Below are 12506 nucleotides of genomic sequence, written 5' to 3'. Positions count from 1 at the left end.
CATAAAATGAGCCTTTTCAGCTAGCATTTCCTTCATCTCAGAAGGAAGTTTCAATATCTACGACTGACTAGTCTTTACTCTGCAAATACACAACCTTCTAAGAGCATGCTGGAAGAATTACTTAATTCACAACACCTGGGCCTAGCCAGCCTTTCCTCATGGACAATCCTTGCCTGTAGGGTATGCAGCTGTGGTCCTTTCCTCAGGTAGGAGGAGAATTTCAACTTCTTTCAAACCTCTGGGGGAGGCCCATGCACCCAATCCTATAAATTAAACTCCTGTAAAAGCATTTTAGCAAAGGTTTTAGCCTTGTATTAATCATCTGACAGAGGGTATCTGCTGGTTATTTTTTGGAGGGAAAAAAATCTTGGTGTAACCTATATTCATTGTTTTATAGACAGAAAACATGCAGCAGAGAGATTTAGGCCACCCTCATGTGCCCAGCATATCACTCATGAGGGTCTTCTGAGAACTAGGACAGCAGGGAGCCTTTGAAGAATCCAAAGATCCAGGGGGGAACTTGGAAGACTACAGCAGAAGTCTGATAAAAATGAAACCATTACAGGCAAGACCATCTTTCATATGATGTAATGCTTAAATCATACTAGTTCTCAACCTTTTCTCTGCAACTATGGGGGGCCGGAAACATATTTCCTCTCCTCCCACCTTTAATGAAAGTTGAGGAGGTTCTCACTTAATTGCTTGTTTCCAGGAACTGGAGATTTAAATAAAACACTGTATATGTAGGACAGCACTTCCCTATGTTTTTTAGCATGTTCCAGTGACACAAATAGCTGCAAAGCTGCACGATTTGGCCCCAGGACAATTCTGCTTGTGTTAGGGTTATCCATGGATGGACAGAACTGGTATAGCAGCTCCTATGCTACTCTTCACCCCACCTCTAGACAAGCTACTTTAACTTATCCTACTTTACAGAACGCATGCTTAAATCCTAAAAGTAGTCCCAGTTAAGTATGTGTGTAAGTGTCTGTGAGCATAGTGTATTTTCATTTTTTAATCAGTTTTGAGTGAATTTGCTTAAAATATACTGTAACTCTGTTTTAAAAAATCTGCAGAAATTTCCCACAGGTCCCACACATAAATTAGACTGCATGATCTAGGACTGAGAACTAGTCCATGGTTTCATCTTCTCTGTGCTAAGCAAAAGGACTATTTGAGGGGGTGAATTATGGCTAATGGGTCCTTTAGTTAATCACACAATGCTTTTGTCCAGAAGTGACTGCTTTTTTTTATATTTGTCCCTTCTGTACAAATAACAAACAGAAGGTGGAAAGAATATTTCACAATATTTTTAAAGGGAACTAGTATTTACTATAAATGAATATATCTATGTGTGTTGGGTAGTTCAGGTCATTCATCACAAAACACACAGAAGTTGTACCTTGGAAGGAGAGGATTGCTTACTAGTATATCAGCTCTGGAGAATTATGGAGCATAATTGTACACCTTGTACAAACCTTTGGAATTCCCCATTTAAAATTGAGATCCTCTTTCACATGCTAGGATGAATTTTTATTTTATTTTATTTATTTTTTTTGGTGACTGATCACAGAATTGCTTTTGGTGTTCCAGAGCTGTTTTATTTCAAGTATCTCCGGTAATAGCCTGTTGTCTTATGCCTCAGAATGCACCCGAGGCATGTATTAATGGGCCAGTAAAACACAGCCTGCCATGTCATCATGCTGTATTCCCCTTCCATATGAACAAGTCTGTTCCATGAATATGCCATGGGCAATCTGGTATTTCATCTTTGTGTCTGTTTTAATCTCAGATTTTATCTAGTCCCTGTCAGATTGTTAACTAGCAGATTGTTAACTTTTTCCATTGATGCTCATCCCCAGTTTCACTGGGCTCAGGTTTCTGTTGTCTTTTAGTCCTAGTACCATCTTCAGATATTCTTCAATTACATGAATATCATGCACTTACCTTTTGCTGATAACTAGAGTAGGAAAAACTTGAGCTATTTCAGTTCTCAGGTGGTTTGGCAAATGGTTGATTTGGTTTTAGTCCTTGCTGCTTTGCAGTCCATAAGTTTCACCTGGAGTTTACTAGCACATATGTATAAATAGAATATTTCTTTGTTAAACATCAGTTTTTCTGTCCTGATTGCAAACCAGCATCACAGAAAAATAGAAACTGGTTTACAATTCCTGAAACCCAGTTGCTATACTGTTGCTGATGTCATTTGTAATGCACCTGTAAACCCTATAGAGCTACAAAATGTCATAACTTCTCCCACATAGGATGACATTTCCAAGTCAGAACCAAATATACACCGAATGTCTGAAACATGGAGTCTAGACAATGTCCTCTCATCCAACTAAACCAAATTAAGCACTGAGACCCAAATCTTTCTATCCATCAAATAACAAACTCTGGGCTGTGCATTAGACATCTCCATACATGGCCTGGGTAAAGAAACCTCCTATCCAGCTAACAGAGCCACTTGGAGGACATGGCTGCAGCTGATCCCCTACCTATTAAAGCATTTAAACACCCGCCTCACTACAGTATGTATAAATTGGCATGTCCTTGGGTAATTTTCAACCACAAGCATAGGTGGCAGGTGAACCATGGGCTGGGGGAGGCTAGCCCCTGGCCAACCTGCCCCATCTAACTGGGGCCCCGCTCCATTTCCCTGCCAGAGCCCGGAGGCTCCCCTCCCCCCCCAGCACCAGAGTGTCAGGTAGGTGGGCAGGCAGGCAGGCAGGTAGTGCGGCCCCAAGCCCGAGAGCGGTGGGCAGGCAGGCAGTTGAGCGTGTCCCCCAGCACAGGAGGCAGGCAGAATGGCCCGGAGCGCTGGGTGGGCAGGCAGCATGAGCACCAGCTCCAGCTGACCAGAGTCCCGGGCTGCAGGCCGGCCCCCAGTAGCCCCAGCCTGGGCAGCTGTGGGGAGCCAGCATGGAGTTGCAGACCCTCCACCACCACGGGCGGCCAGGGCAGGACACAGGCAAGGGGCTGCTCTAAGCCCCTCATGCACCCCGGGCAGGTGGAGGGTCTGCTGTGGCAACTCACAGCTGACTGGGCTCCCCAGCCAGGGTCCATGCTGGCCTGGTGGGAGGTGGGGCCACGGGGGAAGAGGAAGGGCCACATGGGAAGGAAAAGCCACAGCAGACCATGGTGGGAAGTAGGAAGTGGCCTGAGGCGGGAGTGTGGGTGCAGCCACGCAAGCAGTTTGGGTCAGTTTAGCCTTCCCCTGCCTTTGATACTTACCATCCATGACCACAAGCCTCTTCGATAACAACCAACCATGCTAACCAAGTGTGTTACACACTCAGCTGTGGGCCTAATTGTGTGTGGAAGGACAAGAGGAGCTGCAGAGCCCATACTAAGAGGCTACCAACTGTCCCTGAATATTGCTAGGCAGGGAGCCACACAAATCCTGTCCCCTTGTGTGGTGCACTAACACTGCTCCCGCCACCAGAGGGCCCTGCACACCTGCTGGGAAGAGAGCATCATTTGCCCTGTTATGCAAGGTGTATGTATATGGTGTCTAGATCTTTGCATTCTTCACTGCCCAAGAGACTAGCAGCCTTCTTGTTCTGGTTTCTCAGAATCTAACTGGCAACAGCAATTGTAGTTAATGTGCTAACTGCCGAGCTAAATGGTGAAAAATTCCAATGACCAGCAAAACTCCTAATCCCATTTTAAGGGCCAGCTTCACAGAAAGACAAGAATAACAAAATATTTGACTATCTGTTTTAGCTTTTCACATGGCTATGACAGCCATTTTTCATAGGATGAACAGTCTTTCCATCTAAGGAATGTCCCATTTCTTTTTGCACTAGCACCTGGATATACAGCACAACTTGCAATATCTGGCATAAGAGAAATATTTTAAAATGCTGGTAATTATTACTGAGAGTCTGATCTACCATTCCTTATTAAGGCAAAAACCTGAGAGCACTTTAGTGGCACTTTTACCTGAGTAAAGAGCTTATAATCGGATCTCCTGAACTGTGCTGTGCACCAAAATGACCTGAGAATTACAATGACACATCCTGCTGTGCAAATATTTGGGAATATTAAGAAAAGATTTCCTGTTTCTCTTTGTGAATTGTTTAGGGTGGAGTCTTAGGCCACTAAGACAGACTTTTGCTTGAACCCAGCTGCTTGCCCACAGCTGGGCAGGATAAATTCCATGCTCCAGTCCCTCTAGAGTCCTCCATCCACAACACTTGGGCTTTGTACAGGGTCAGAAGATGTCATTCCTAAAGAGTAAACTGGGTGTATGGTCTTAATCAATTGCATTAGAAAACATTCCTTATCCAAACAACAGGTGCACTTCACTTTCAAAATATTGACATGAGCTGTAAGTCATTGTAGTAAACATCTTGTACACTTATAAGATAAACACGTCAACTCATACATCAAGTATATGTAAAAATTATTGGATAAATATTCCCATAATAAAGTTATTTCACTGAGGGTCTCTTATGTGCTCAGGTAATTTTTCAAGGCTGTTTGCAAAAATGGCCTATCCTACAAAAAGTGTGTTTGGGCTGCTAAATATTTATTCATCAAATATGCCCATGATGGTAAATGTAAAGATTATTGAAAAGCCCATGGCATAAAAGATCATATGACTTAAGGTAACTAGTGATTTATGGCATTGTTACCTCCCATCATTGAGTAAATGAGGCTTGAAACTGACTAATGTTTCTCTTTATTCTGTTTTGCTGGAAATATTTATAACTTCCCCCAGGGATTTTCCAGAGTAACACTGTATGATATTGTAAAATTATTCTTGAACTATTGTTTGATTTTAATTACATATGAATAGAAGTAAAAATCTTGGCAATGCTTCTTCTTTGATTAACTCCTTTATACGTTACTTCTTGTTTAAATTTACCCTGATTGATTATTGAAAGGGTGAGGTATATTTAAAATCTGTGCAACATCAATGTACTGTTGTTTTTTTGCATATAAGAATGGATATGCTGTACAGTAAATATAATCTATACAGCAGATCTCTCTGCTCTGATCCAGAGAGAACCTATGGGATGGAGTTATGTCCAGAGGTGGCATCAGAGAGAGGAAAATCCCAGGAGGTTCTCCTTTCTTGGGGAGTTTTTCCCAGATCATCCCCTCAGGCAGGGACATAGGAGAAGAGGCTGTAGCCATCTACATACTCCAAAGTGAGTCCATCATCCAAGCTGCATTTATCTGACAACCTCACTGAAAGCATAGGGCCTCCATACTACCTCCAGGCCTCCTTGCTACTCCAAAAATGCTCCAATGGCAGCTGGGCTGACAGTATCTCCTCCCAGACTTGCCCCTGGAACTCCCTGTTAAAAGGGAAAGGGAAGGGGATAGGGGATTTCACAGTTCCTCTCAGAAAGTAATGGGGGTTAGACTAGATGATCCTTGGGGTCCCTTCTAACCCTATGGTTCTATGATTATAATCTGTATTAACTTCTGAGTAGATTTCCCTTGGGATGGTGGGGACATGATATGTGCCCCTCAGGGTGATCTGTCACCCATTAGGAACATTTTTAAATGAATGTTGTCCCTCAAACTTCTACAGCATGTACTGTTCATCTGGGAATCAGTTGCATTTTAATTCACTGATTGAGTAAACAATGAAAGTATAATATTTTGGTGGTGATCAACAGCCTCCAAATGAAGGGAAATGTGCTCATGCTCTAGCCAGGGAGAAATGCTGATTTGTTTATGAGGTCAATCAAAATGCATACAAAAATGTTGACTCTCCAGCAATGTTTTGAGTTAGGTACATTTAATCATTTGTTATCTTACATTGATAAAGTTAATGCAGAGAATTAAAGCCAAGCTTATATCACCAGTAAATATTATGATCATATACATCTGCAGAACACACAAATTCTGTCCTCAATTAACTGGTGCTTTTAGTAAAGCTAAACATACTACTTGATTTATTAATATAATATGATGAATTTCTTCTGGTAAAACAAACATTTATTTCAACACTAAGATTTTGCAAACTTATAAACTTACATTAAAAAATGCAGCCAGGGCTGGGACTGACTTAGCACTTAATAATACCCAGCGCTCAAAAAGTGCTTTTCATCCATAGGTTTCAAAGTACTTAATAAAACTTTTCAGTATTATTATACCTATTTTACAGATAGGGAAACTGACAGTGGATCAGTGCCTTGCTCAAGCATAGTCAATGAAGCAGCAATAAAATAGTCTTCCCTTCGTTCAAGTCCCACGTGCTACCTACTGGACTTTTTGTTGCACCTTATGCTGACATATATACACACTCTTCTACCAGCAAGCATCTTCTACATAACCTACTTACCTGTGAGCATACCATCACATGTGAGCCAAAACTTGCTCTTTTTACCTCTTCAGAAGGTGTAGTTCCACTTCCTTCAGTGGCACTGTTCACTTGAGTAACTTAAGCAGGATTTGGACATGGGGTGGAATATTTCTTCAAAGAGGAAGCTCCATATTTTAGAAATTCAGCACTGCCATGTGATGCAGTTAAGGACACAATAGATCTCTTGCTAATAAATAGTTTACATGAAAATCTGACATGAGAAACTAGATTAATCTATGCAGAATCAATTTACATTATTAATTTACACAGTGGTTTCAGATACAATCTTGGCAACAAGAAACCGCAAAGCCAAATACCCAGATTCTGATCTCATATTTGTTTTACTCTAGTATAACTCCATTAACTTTAGTGGGTTACTCCTGATTTGATACTTAAGTAAGAAAGTGTAGTATGGGGCCCAGAGTTTCTGCTGTTCGCTGGAAAACATTTTCCATAACAAAGCATTACTTTATAACAATAAATGTACCTGGCCAGGTAATGTGTCAGTGCTTTGTGGAAGAGAGGTAAGATACTTCTTCTACCCTTCAGAGTTTACAGTGTAAATGCCCATTGAGCATAATCAGGGATGGAGAATATGAGATATAGTTGACAGCATATTATTTCTTCATAATATAAAGGTATTTCTGCCAGGGCTGGTTGAAAATTTTCCATCAAGACTGTTTTTTGACAGAAAATTAGGTTTTCTGTCCCAAAAAAAAAAAGTGTCTGGCTTTTTTCTGCAAAAAAATCTCCGAAGTTTTTGTAAAACTCGAAACATTTCAGCCAAACACTGAAATATTTTGATTTGGCAATGTTTCTGTGGTGCTATAATTTGGTTGCCTCATATTTCTCCTCTATTGACCAGGCTGCTCAGCTGGACTACATCTCTATGAGATGTGGGCCGTTCTTGATTGGTTTTATAGGCCCCAATTATGCTGGCAGATCCCTACCTGCCTCTCTGGGCAGAGTCCTATTGATTTTCTAGGAGCAAAGGTCTGTTTGGCTGGGGCAGCTGCACTGGCACTGAAAACTTGTCTGTACTTGAAGGCAGACGTGTGCATGTTAGAAATGATTAGAATAGTTCTACTGTCTTCAGGGGATGGGGAAATTCTATATCTGTGCATTTCAGATTACATTCAGAAAACCTCAGCATTTTTTCTTCTTCAGGCCAAGTCTTACAATGACATCTAAAATGTCCATGTCAGTGGGAAGTAAAATAGGGCCTTAATGTCAGGCCTTATTTGAAATAAAAAAGTCTTTTGCTTGCTCCAGTGTACATCTCTAGAGGATGAGTTACTGAATGCTAAGAGGTTGTTGGAGAAAAAAACGAAAAAAAGTTCACCCTCCATTAGATGTGAACCCAAAAATAATTTAACATTTTATTGGGTCAAACCTCTTTATAAAGATCTATGGTGTAGTACAGATCCTGGTAATATGACTAAGTCACTTTTAATCCCTGCCTATTTTACTGAGTAATGGCCTGACCTTGGCACTATATATGCAAGTTAAAATAACTGTTAAGAAGCTAAAAGCTATGTCAGTATAATGCAATGAAAAGTCGCATTCCTGCATGGAATACTATCTATTCATAGGTTTCAGAGTAACAGCCGTGTTAGTCTGTATTCGCAAAAAGAAAAGGAGGACTTGTGGCACCTTAGAGACTAACCAATTTATTAGAGCATAAGCTTTCGTGAGCTACAGCTCACTTCCTCAGATGCATATCGTGGAAACTGCAGCAGGCTTTATATATACACAGAGAATATGAAACAATACCTATTCCCACCCCACTGTCCTGCTGGTAATAGCTTATCTAAAGGTTTCAGAGTAGCAGCCGTGTTAGTCTGTATTCGCAAAAAGAAAAGGAGGACTTGTGGCACCTTAGAGACTAACCAATTTATTAGAGCATAAGCTTTCGTGAGCTACAGCTCACTTCCTCAGATGCATATCGTGGAAACTGCAGCAGGCTTTATATATACACAGAGAATATGAAACAATACCTATTCCCACCCCACTGTCCTGCTGGTAATAGCTTATCTAAAGTGATTTCCAGCACAAATCCAGGTTTTCTCACCCTCCACCCCCCCACAACAGAACGCCACTAGCCGTCACCTTCAGCCCCCAACTAAAACCCCTCCAACGCATTATTAAGGATCTACAACCTATCCTAAAGGATGACCCAACACTCTCACAAATCTTGGGAGACAGGCCAGTCCTTGCCTACAGACAGCCCCGCAACCTGAAGCAAATACTCACCAACAACCACATACCACACAACAGAACCACTAACCCAGGAACTTATCCTTGCAACAAAGCCCGTTGCCAACTGTGCCCACATATCTATTCAGGGGACACCATCACAGGGCCTAATAACATCAGCCACACTATCAGAGGCTCGTTCACCTGCACATCCACCAATGTGATATATGCCATCATGTGCCAGCAATGCCCCTCTGCCATGTACATTGGTCAAACTGGACAGTCTCTACGTAAAAGAATAAATGGACACAAATCAGATGTCAAGAATTGTAACATTCATAAACCAGTCGGAGAACACTTCAATCTCTCTGGTCACGCGATCACAGACATGAAGGTCGCTATCTTAAAACAAAAAAACTTCAAATCCAGACTCCAGCGAGAAACTGCTGAATTGGAATTCATTTGCAAATTGGATACTATTAATTTAGGCTTAAATAGAGACTTGGAGTGGCTAAGTCATTATGCAAGGTAGCCTGTTTCCTCTTGTTTTTTCCTACCCCCCCCCCAGATGTTCTGGTTTAACTTGGATTTTAACTTGAAGAGTGGTCAGTTTGGATGAGCTATTACCAGCAGGAGAGTGAGTTTCTGTGTGTATGGGGGTGGGGGGATGTGAGAACCTGGATTTATGCAGGAAATAGCCCAGCTTGATTGTCATGCACATTGTGTAAAGAGTTGTCACTTTGGATGGGCTATCACCAGCAGGAGAGTGAATTTGTGTGGGGGGGTGGAGGGTGAGAAAACCTGGATTTGTGCTGGAAATCACTTTAGATAAGCTATTACCAGCAGGACAGTGGGGTGGGAATAGGTATTGTTTCATATTCTCTGTGTATATATAAAGCCTGCTGCAGTTTCCACGATATGCATCTGAGGAAGTGAGCTGTAGCTCACGAAAGCTTATGCTCTAATAAATTGGTTAGTCTCTAAGGTGCCACAAGTCCTCCTTTTCTTTTATCTATTCATAATATTTTCTTCCAGACCAGGACAATAAAAACTCCAAAACAAAAAAGGATTTCTAAGGTAATATTAAAAAAAACGTCCAGTAATCAATATGTGCATTTCTAGTCTGTTAAGAAGGTCAGCAGACAGGCCCTGAATAAGTAGATCACGTGCAATGATTTGTAGGTTATTTTTTTCTTCCCATGCAGACTTGAAGAACTTATTTTAACTGTTTATTAAATAACAGTGCATCTTTTTGCTGCTGTGGAATTTGAAGTTCAATCGAGTTTCCTTTGTGTAGAAAAGAGGACTACAGCAGCTCAATTAAAAATGTCTCTCTATGAGATGAATTACTCCATCTGGACCATACTTTATCCCACTTCTTGAGCTTAGTAACAAATGAATCAGTATCTGGTCTCAATCCTCACACACAAGAGCACTACTTGCCAGAAGTTTAATCCTGCAGCTCTCATGTGCGCAAAACTCTCAGAGGGCCAGTTTTTACCATTCTAGTACCTACCTGCATCTTTGTGTTCAGCATGAGCAACAGTGGCAGAATCTGGCCCATTGACTTCAGTGAAGTCAGGGAAGTCTGAGACAGGCAAGAGCTGAAGGATCAGGCCCCAAGGGAGGAGAAGGTAAAGAGAGAGCAGCTCTAAATGAATAATGCTTCAATGTAATGGCCCAGCTAATTAATATTGAATTCCAGCTGAAATCCTACTGAAGTACTTATCACATCCACATTAATACTGAGCAAGTCCATCAGAATTAATGTTCTTGCAATAAATATCAAAGGAGTTAAGAATGATTAGGCCATTATTGTAAAATGTTAGATGGGGGAAAAAAGAAAAAGGGGCTGAGCCTTAAAGGAGCGCCAGGGATTTGCTAACCGCCCAGTTTCCATGCAGTAATAATACCTGAGGCTGATTCTGCTACCCTAATTCATATTGAGTAGTACTTTACCCTTATTTCAACTTAGAGTAAGTTGCACATGCTTAGCATGTGCAATGTCAGCAGAAACAAACCCACTGATTCCAGTGAAACCTCACAGAGTAATGTAGTACTCCATGTGAGTCGGGGCACAACAACTGAGCCCCTGGGTAGCTATATTTAATTGTAGTACAAATATAGTTTAAAAAAATCAAAATATTTCGTAGAAATACTTCTCTGCTATCTCTATAACTCTGGAGGGTGGTCAGCCCTCTCTGTGAAAGATGCCATTTTATTTTCTTGAGAATGAGGTACTTTTGCTTCAAGAAGAAAGGGTACTACCTCTTGAGCTAAATTTTCCTTAGTTGCAGCAATAATAGGGCTTGAATGGAGCTGACATTCCTTTTGGAAAAGGCAGTGTGTGTATGCTAGCCAGAGTATCATAATGTGCTGGTCCTTATTCAGTGTTGGGGTGACCCACATAAAGGTATATGAGCAAATCCTAAGTACAGTAGCTATTCAGATTCATGCTGACAACATAAATCTGAACGTCTACTTTAGTTCAGCCGTCTGGTGTATGGGTCACTTCACGCTGAATGATGCATATACAAGCAAGTAGGCATTAAACACCAGTTTGGGTCAGACAAATAAGAGATGAATTTTCTCTTACAATATGGCTTGACTGAAAGCAATGACCTATTGCTGAAGAAGCTTTCAACCCATTTGGTTATCTTCCAATAAGCACAAATATTGAGCCTACAAAGCCTCTTCACCATCTAGATCAATGTGCCACATCCCAGCGTCTATCAAAAAATATTCATGTGAATTAAAAATATAATTTTTTCATACTTGCTCTCTGAAATCTTCTCTCCGTCCCTGTCTTTTCTGCATTCCTCTTCCCCCGAGTTTCAAAGAATCGCCCTTTACTAATATCAGACCAGAGTGGCTGAGCCCATAATCGTGGCAGCTTAAACAAAGATGCAAACTCTGACCTTTGTTACCCAAAGCTGGGTACACTATTTTTTTAGTGCATCTTAACAATATTTCCCTGTCTGTTCTTGAATTATCAACAAACAGATTACAATTTTCTCACATATATATTATTTACAATTATTTAGCAAATATTTCAGAGAAGAATTCTTGGCCTGTGGAGTGTATGCTGGCAGTTCATTGTAATTATTCAATTGATGTTGACGTTATGATTGTTCTTTAGGTCTTATAATATGTTCCTGTTCTGTATGCATATAATGTTTAGAATCAGATTTCTTAGGGTAAATACACTTTCAGATTGAAAGTTTGCTTTCTGCATTATCCACTGGTTTCTTGAATATTCTTTCCCATAAACTCATTAACTAGAATGTTTGTGAAAAGAAAAAACAAAAGTGATACAAACACAGGTGAAGTGAATTCCTTTAAAAATCCAAGTCATAATCATGGAAATTTGCTTGTAGGATTCACCATCCTCTAATGATTACTTACTTTGGGCATATATGGAAATCAGATGAAGTAGTAAAAGTGAGTCCGACGGAATATGATTAACATTCTTCCATTAATTTGAGAGTAGAATTTTATTGGATTACACCCATCAGAACCAAACCAAAATTTCAGCCAGTGTTCTCTAATCCAGTACATAATGTATGGGAGGAAAGAGGGTACCATAACCATTGGCAAGCTCTTCTGTAATGATAAAATAATGGAACTTAATATTCCCCATGAGGTTTTTTTTATGGTATTAAGTATACTAGTTTGGGCTTCTTTGTGATTAAACTATTATACAAAATCCCATGTAGGAAGCCCAAGTTTCAGGGGACCGTTAATGAGGATAGAAACAGTAATTATAAGAAAGGCCACCTCAAAGTCTTGATCGCCACATGATATAACCAATTGTTACTGATGAATCTAAAAGATACTAATGGATTTACCTTTAGGGAAAAACAGGAAATGGACCTTACAGATATCACCTTGGAACAATGGGAAAATATCTGGAGGAAGTCCAAAATCTTACCTATTTGTGTAACCATTAAGGAAAATGACAAAATATTTTATCAGGTATGTCACT

The sequence above is a fragment of the Lepidochelys olivacea genome (genome assembly GCF_965140295.1).
Source record: "Lepidochelys olivacea isolate rLepOli2 genome assembly, chromosome: 8".
Lineage (NCBI taxonomy): Eukaryota > Metazoa > Chordata > Testudines > Cheloniidae > Lepidochelys > Lepidochelys olivacea.
This window is presented reverse-complemented; position numbering follows the sequence as displayed.